This window comes from Octopus sinensis, linkage group LG7, assembly GCF_006345805.1.
Source record: "Octopus sinensis linkage group LG7, ASM634580v1, whole genome shotgun sequence".
NCBI lineage: Eukaryota > Metazoa > Mollusca > Cephalopoda > Octopoda > Octopodidae > Octopus > Octopus sinensis.
The window spans coordinates 1,487,301-1,494,800 of NC_043003.1; the positions used below are offsets into that span (position 1 = coordinate 1,487,301).

General features: G+C 33.3%; 1 protein-coding gene across 2 annotated transcripts in view; it reads left to right on the forward strand.

The window, feature by feature from the left end:
• Positions 1–2,019, forward strand: part of LOC115213848 — a 73,518-nt gene extending 71,499 nt beyond the window's left edge. For both annotated transcript variants that reach the window (XM_029782786.2, XM_029782785.2), the window contains exon 5: positions 1–2,019. This exon is cut by the window's left edge. The gene's annotated coding sequence lies outside the window, so the exon portion shown is untranslated.
• The last annotated feature ends 5,481 nt before the right edge of the window (positions 2,020–7,500 follow it).

Genomic DNA, 7,500 nt, shown 5'->3' on the forward strand with positions numbered 1-7,500 from the left:
AAATCTATGTATATATATATATAGCTTTCTAAACCATCCACAACCTTTAAAGCTGGGATATTTCATCTGGAATTTAGTGTTCGGGAAGTTAATATGCCATTTAGTTGCAAATAAATCAATATAATAATTAGTTTGCTTTCAATATATTCAACTGATTAGTCGGGACGATGGACGAGCGGATCAAGGCGTTGTGCTTTTATAAAAGTTTTCAGAGAAATTCTGCTGTAGACAGAAATATAGTTTTCATACCATGTGATGCGCCATCTTGATTTCTCTAATACCTCTCATAGTCTACTCCTTTGTGGTTTCAGGAGTTATGCGGTGAAATCGGCCGCTGTCCTTCCCACATCTTGAATTAAAAATAGAGAAATTCAGATTTAAAAAATGACATTTAGTTATTTCTATATCGATATTATGATGGTGAGTGTTGTAGAACTAGAGTGAAGCTCCGGGAGAGTGCTGTAGAGATAGAAGTAAGCTCTTGGAGAGTTGTTGTAGAGATAGAGTTAATCCCCTGGGGAGTAATGTAGAGCTAGAGATTAACTCCAGGAATGTGTTGTAGAGCTAAGCTCCTGGTGAGTCCAGTCCACGACCTCGTTTCTTTCTCCTTCAATTCATTTTCGCCGCTTGTTAACCCATGCTAAACACAACTTATGCTACAACATTCCATTTGCCTCTTACTTTCAAACATAAGTCATTTTGTACCAAGTCAAAGCAAAATCTTTATACCAATTACTTAATTTCTTCTATCATAGCTGCCTGCAAAGCTGCCAAGGAGACTAGGTTGTTGGATTCGAAGTCTATAAAAGAGAATGGGGAAAGATTGTTAAAATCAAATCTTAGCTTTCTCACTAAACATTAATTTTTCCATAATTTATGCTGTCCTGTATAAAACAAAATCTTGGCAGTATTCCACCCCCACAAAATAACATTAATTTATCACGAGAAATATTTCAATAATTGTTGTAAAAAATATTTTCCTGAGTCAATTACTTCCAAATATATAGAATTTTACCCAATCTCCAACAGACGGGGTTATTTTTAGTCATAAATATAGTTTTGTTTATGTTCAATTACTAATCTACTTCAGTAGTTTAAACTTCTTCAGATTAAAATTTAATTAGTTTCATCAATTATATCCCATAATTCACAGAGATGTTTGAACTTCGATTCATATTGGGACTGAAGGAAAGATCCACATGAATGGCTCTTCCATTGACTCGAGTCTAAATCCATCGATATCAACATATTGATTGATACATTGCAGTACTTTAACCAAACAAAACAATGGTGTTGGCGTTGGTGTTGGCGTTGGCGGTGGTGGCGGTGGTAGTGGTGGTAGTGGTGGTGGTGATGGTGTTATGTAGGTCAGATCATCTATGATTGAGGAGATCTTTGGCACTTAAGTTGTCTGCTGAAAGTCTAGGTATAATCCATTGATCCATATCTGTGGATATACAGTATTATACAGATGCGGATCTTATTGCACACACTGACACATTGTGATTGATCGTATGCAATACAATTTTATAGACTGGGCAATGGACGCTGTGTAGCATAATTGCCAACAAAAATCTCGTTTAATGCAACGGTGTAGTGTACCTTCTGACAGCATTTATTTCTTGTAAAAGGGAGAACTGTAGACAGCTAAATACTTTTTCTTTCAATGCCATAGAGAAATATGCATTAATGGGACACGAAATCCCGACTGTTTGGTCACTAAGCTAGTAACCTATCGACTCGGTCAGTCGCAAACCTTTTCCCTCAAATATAATTTAATTTTGGAAAACGAAATATCATTTAATTAATTTCCGCTGACATGTTCTAATTAACTTCAACGCATAAATCTTATTGTTCACAAATCAGTGAATCTTTTGGCCAAAGATCAAATCTTGTCTTTCAACAGTTTTCTGCCTTATTCGTTTTATTTTTCTAACATTCGCTTCATTTCTCACTAAAAATGCATTTTGCACAAATGTTTTTTTCCCGCTTCAATCTCCATTTCTCTCATCTTCCAGCTTTTTTTCATTTCTCTCTTCCCACACATTAACCTTGCTTCCAACGAGCTTTATTTAGCTTTTTTCAATGGTTGCAGACAAAAACAGCTCAGTCAATCGACATTGCCAGGTTTGTATTGTATATTGTTCATCTTTATATCGGCTTCGAAAGTATAAGAGGAAAGAAAGTGTTGCATCCATGTGTAATATTTTTTCTCGATTTCATTTCAAGCCAAAGAGTATAAATATATATATATATATTAAATAAATATATCGAATAAATGTGTGATTACAATTCTTGATATTTCTACTGTATTTTAAACGATCCTTTTGTAAATTATTTTAAAAGATCTTTTTTGTAAATGAGCTGCTTGGTTTTACAGACTATATTTGCTTTCAAGTCAATTAAATTAAGAATCTTTGCTGAACGATTCTATCACAAGGAAAGTTGCGTGTGTAGATGTGCGTGTGTATTTAAAATTGAAAATAAAATGAAAGTACCAAATGATTTTACTTATATTACCGTATGTATATGTGTTCTGTTGGCCAGCGCACGCATTCGTGTTATATCAGTCATTTGAAATGCATAAATGGTATTCTTGTAAATACAATTTTATAGATGTTTTTGTAAATATTCTTGTAGACATTCTTGTAAATGTAATTTTACTGAAGAGGTTCAACTTAACCGTAAACGACAGATATTGTATTTATATCTAAAGCAGAACTGGATATATAATATATATATATATATATATAATATATATATATATATATAACAAGCAGATAGAATGAATAGGCTTTAATCTAAATCACAATTGTTCTTGTGCATTATCGTCGGCTGTTGATTGCTGGCTGCTTTACATATTATGTGATAATGTAAACACTCGTTTTGCAAGACTCAAAGCGAAGTTGAACCTAAACTCACCAAGATATCAAGACGGTAAGACAAAAGAAAATGAGAGAAGGCTTATTCAAAAGTTCCACCAAGAAGACAATAGCAGTGGAGGATAATGAATTAATATGTCAAGTAAATATTTCTGGGGCCTACAGGAAAGATTATGCTGAAACAAAAGGAGAAAATGCCGCTCTTTACATGAAGAAAACGAAGAATGAAAGACCAAATTTGAAGAATTAACTAATGAAACTGAAATGTTAAAGCTTGAAAATGAAACTTTATCTGACCGGCATCGAAAGTCAAGAATTTTGGAAATCTTGTACAGTCTGCCAAAAGAAGAATACAGAAGACAGAGAAGGTTCAAAAGATGCTACCTCTACTGATGAAGCTCATTGCTAAAAATGAATATTTTGCTAGAACACTGAATACTACGTTATTAGCCTTGAGAGACCCTCTTATTGGCGGCGGTTGGGGCATAAAAGCACACACATAGATCGTAGCAGACGAGAGGCGACCATGACAGAGGATTGTCGTCTGTTACGGTCTTTATACACCAAACGCCTATAAGAGGGTCTCTCGAGGCTAATAACACATTATTTAGTGTTCTAACAATTTATCCATATTTAGTTGGATATAAAGATTACCTTTTGGTTTTAACACCGCTTCCGTCGCTAATAATTGATTATTACGTCTGGTTTTATTATAGTTTTCTAATCTTTATGAAAATTAAACTTGAGAATTTCTTAGAAAACAGTAAATATGCAGTGAAACATTTTCTATAGGTATATTAGTCACCAATGTTTAACTTTTTTAAGCTTGGGTATAATGAGCGGGGGACAAGAGTAGGTGTCAGCATGGCCCTGTGGTTAAGAAGCTCGCTTTGCAACCATGTGGCTTCGTGTTCATTCCCACTGCGTGGCAATTTGGGCAAGGATCTTCTACTATAGCCCCAGCCCCACTAATGCTTTGTGAATGTATTTCGTAGACAAACTGTGTGAAAGCCAGTCTTGTGTGTGTGTATGTGTGTGTGTGTGTGTGGTGTGTGTGTGTGCGTGTGTGTGTGTGTGTGGCCGTTTGTGTTTGGTCTCCACTACTAGATAACAAGCGTTGGGTTGTTCACATCCCCCTATATAAACACACACACACATACACATAAATACATATTAGAGGGAAACCACTATGTGGACACCCTTATGCTAGAAATAGATCCGCTATGGTCTTACCACTAAGAAATGTTCTCAACAAAAATTTAATATATATATATATGATGGAGAAATTAGACGAAATGTATAAATGGATGATGAGTAAAGCGCCGGTACAGTTTCGATTCCCTGTTGTGATCCGTAGATTTACTGAAGGGACTTCGAAGTGGAGGTTGGGGTAACAGTATTAATAAAATAGGAGATGGAATGTGTAATAGACTTTATTAGGTACAACACATGTTTCTACCTGTTCTGGGTCTCTTCAGGTACATCAATAAAAAGTCTCGCTAGAGATTTTCTGATTCGGTTTTACGTACCGCTATATGTCCATCAACTTATATGTATAATATATATATATATATATACTTTATTCAAAAGCAGCAGAAAATTCAACAAAACCTGTTACTCTGAGTTTCACGTTCCCGCTCGTCGGACAGTTTTTGCTAGAATATCTAAATATATATATACTACTTATGTGGAAAATCGGTGTGTGTTGGCGTTGTTAGGTAACTCCTCCTGCATCGTTTTATTGATTTTGATAAAACTTGACACGTGAGTAGAACTCATGTTTTGAAACCTCGTGACATACTCAGATTGTTGAAAAAGTCGATAATACGGCCCCTGGAAGGGACATTTATATCTACCACATATGACTATTTTTTTAAACACCCAACGGAAATAACCCATAGCACCTGTACAATATTTTTTTAAACACTCAAAGGAAATAATCATTTCATTGTTTATGTTCCATTACTTTGAATATTGATTTTTTGTGTGTCCTATTTCTAATTTTTGCAGACAATATCACTTTTATACTTTATTTGACACTTGAGTAGAATTCATGACTGGAAACTTCGTGACATACTTAGATTGCTGGAAAAAAAATCGATAATAGAGCCCTTCCAATGGATCCTTCTATCTATTACTAATATTTTATTTAAACAACCCAAGGGAAATAACTCATACTACCTGTAGATTTTAACGAAGCGATCAATATTTGATTCTTACGATCAGCCAACCAAATTCTGCATTTCACTACTCACAGTTTTGAACTGCAAAACATTATTATTGCACTTCCTTAATTTGAATCTTAAATATTAAAGACTTCATTCATACATTTCTATACATACATATTTTTTTGAATGCCCATTACTCCAATAATTCTGCATTTTTACAGTTACACTTTTTCCATGACAGCTGATAAATATTTTATTCCACAACGTATTTGTAGTGGCTTCATGCAGGCATAGCGTGGATTCGATCCTCGATTGCGAAATTTCACTTAACATTTCAATAGCACTTTTCTCACGGTAAAACAACAGTTTTTCTGTGAATGACAGCAGTTATACATTTCCCAGGTGCCTTCGCTAAGCAGAATAATGTCTTTGCCTCTCGTCAACCTCCGACAACCTCTCTCACCAACCACCGACAATCTTTCTCGCCAACCTCCAACAATCTCTACCTCCTCCAGCTGACAGTATTTTGAACTTTTCCGTGACGGAAAATAAACCTTTTGTGGCAGTTACAACGAAATTGCGTTCTTATATCAGAGTAATAAGGCGTTTCAATAGAATATCTTTACCCCCGGAAATTACCGGGTACACCAGCTAGTATATATATATATGTGTGTGTGTGTGTGTGTGTGTGTGTGTGTGTATATATATATGTATGTATGTGTGTGTGTGTATATATATATATATATATATGTGTATGTATGTATGTATGTATGTACGTATGTATGTATGTATATATATATATATATATAATATATATATATATATATATATATATAATATATAATTAATATATATATATATATATATATATGAATAAAAAATGGAGAGTTAACGCACGTTTAAACAAGTATTTTTACTTTCTACATATGTTTCGAAAATTCCACTGATACTATTCAAAAGAATAAAAGGTATAAACAATGCAATCTTCTCTTCGGGAAAGTGAAAAACGAAACTCGTCAATACGACATTTTAGCAAAAATGATGGATTCGTATAGCGATAGACAGAACGCTATTAATATTGTTTAAAAAAACGTTATATGATATAACGTCATAAGTAGCTAACAGAAAGAGTAGGGATATTAATAGTGAATGTTAAATATAAAAGGAAATTAAAGTTTAAACTATATATAATGATAGAGACTACTTATATGCACTAAAAGTATGTTTCTGCCAATGCTTACATCTGTATGCTCGTTCTATAACCGTGTTTACTAGAGTATTTTTAAAAAATAATGAAAAATAGCTCAGAATTGCAGAGAAGACAGAATTTCTTGCCTTTGTCATATGGTATCGAAATTGAGAGGATCAACCATTCTAAATGAAATAGTTCATTGTGGTCTTTAAATCCCAAATCAGTTTGCTGAGACCGGTACTATTCCGTTTATTTCTATCCCTAAATGTTGAGTAATGGATAGAAATTCTTTTAGATAACTCTAACGATGTGCTTCCAATGTAAAATCGTACTTTATTACGAGTACTGATTATACACTGGTATATAGAATTTTTAATCTTAGAGTTACTTGACATAAATTTAATTCTATTGGAATTGACTTCAGATACAATAACCTTGTTATTAATATTTCTAGAGGGTTGGATGGTATTAGCTAAATTAATGTTAGTATTAGTAAATGTATTAATATTTAACAGTTTGTTATTATGAGAAGAGATTTAATTGCAAGAGATTTTTTGTGTTTGAAAAACCTATCCTAACCTTATGTGAATTAATTATAGAGTAATATCTAGAATTGTTTGGAAAATTCCTAGCAATAGCTTGACGAAACAGCAGTGGGAGATTAGATTTAATTTGTCTCCCGTAAGGAATTATTAACCAAATATTTTTACTCGTATTCATAGCGTAATTACTTTTGAAGGTGTTATATTTACTTTTAGATCGGTAATAGGGGAATAAATAAGGGTCATCTGTCTTCATTCGCTTTGTATCGGTGCGTAAGTTATGTTTGTTATCAATAATTCTTTTACGACTAGGAATCTTATCTACATTATTGAATTTACAATTAGACTGAGCAGAATCAATGTAGAAAATTTTTTCTGTATAACCTGCTTTGATTAAGGCAGAGTTATAGAATTCAGCGTTATTATTGAAAATATCAACATTAGCAGATAATTTAGATAATCTAAATGAAATATTCTTAACTAAATTCTTAGTAATTGCTCCAGGATGATTACTAAATTTGCTAATGTACTTAAGATTGATCAACGGTTTATGATATGGGAAGGAAGAGTCACTGTGTAAATTAAGCGTAATATCTAAAAAGTTGGCCTTCGTCAGATCGTCATCAAAAACGATTTTTAAGCCCATTCTACTGAAAAAATTAACTAAACTATTCTTAACTTTTTGTACCTTTTGGTTGGAAACATTTTGGAGGTAA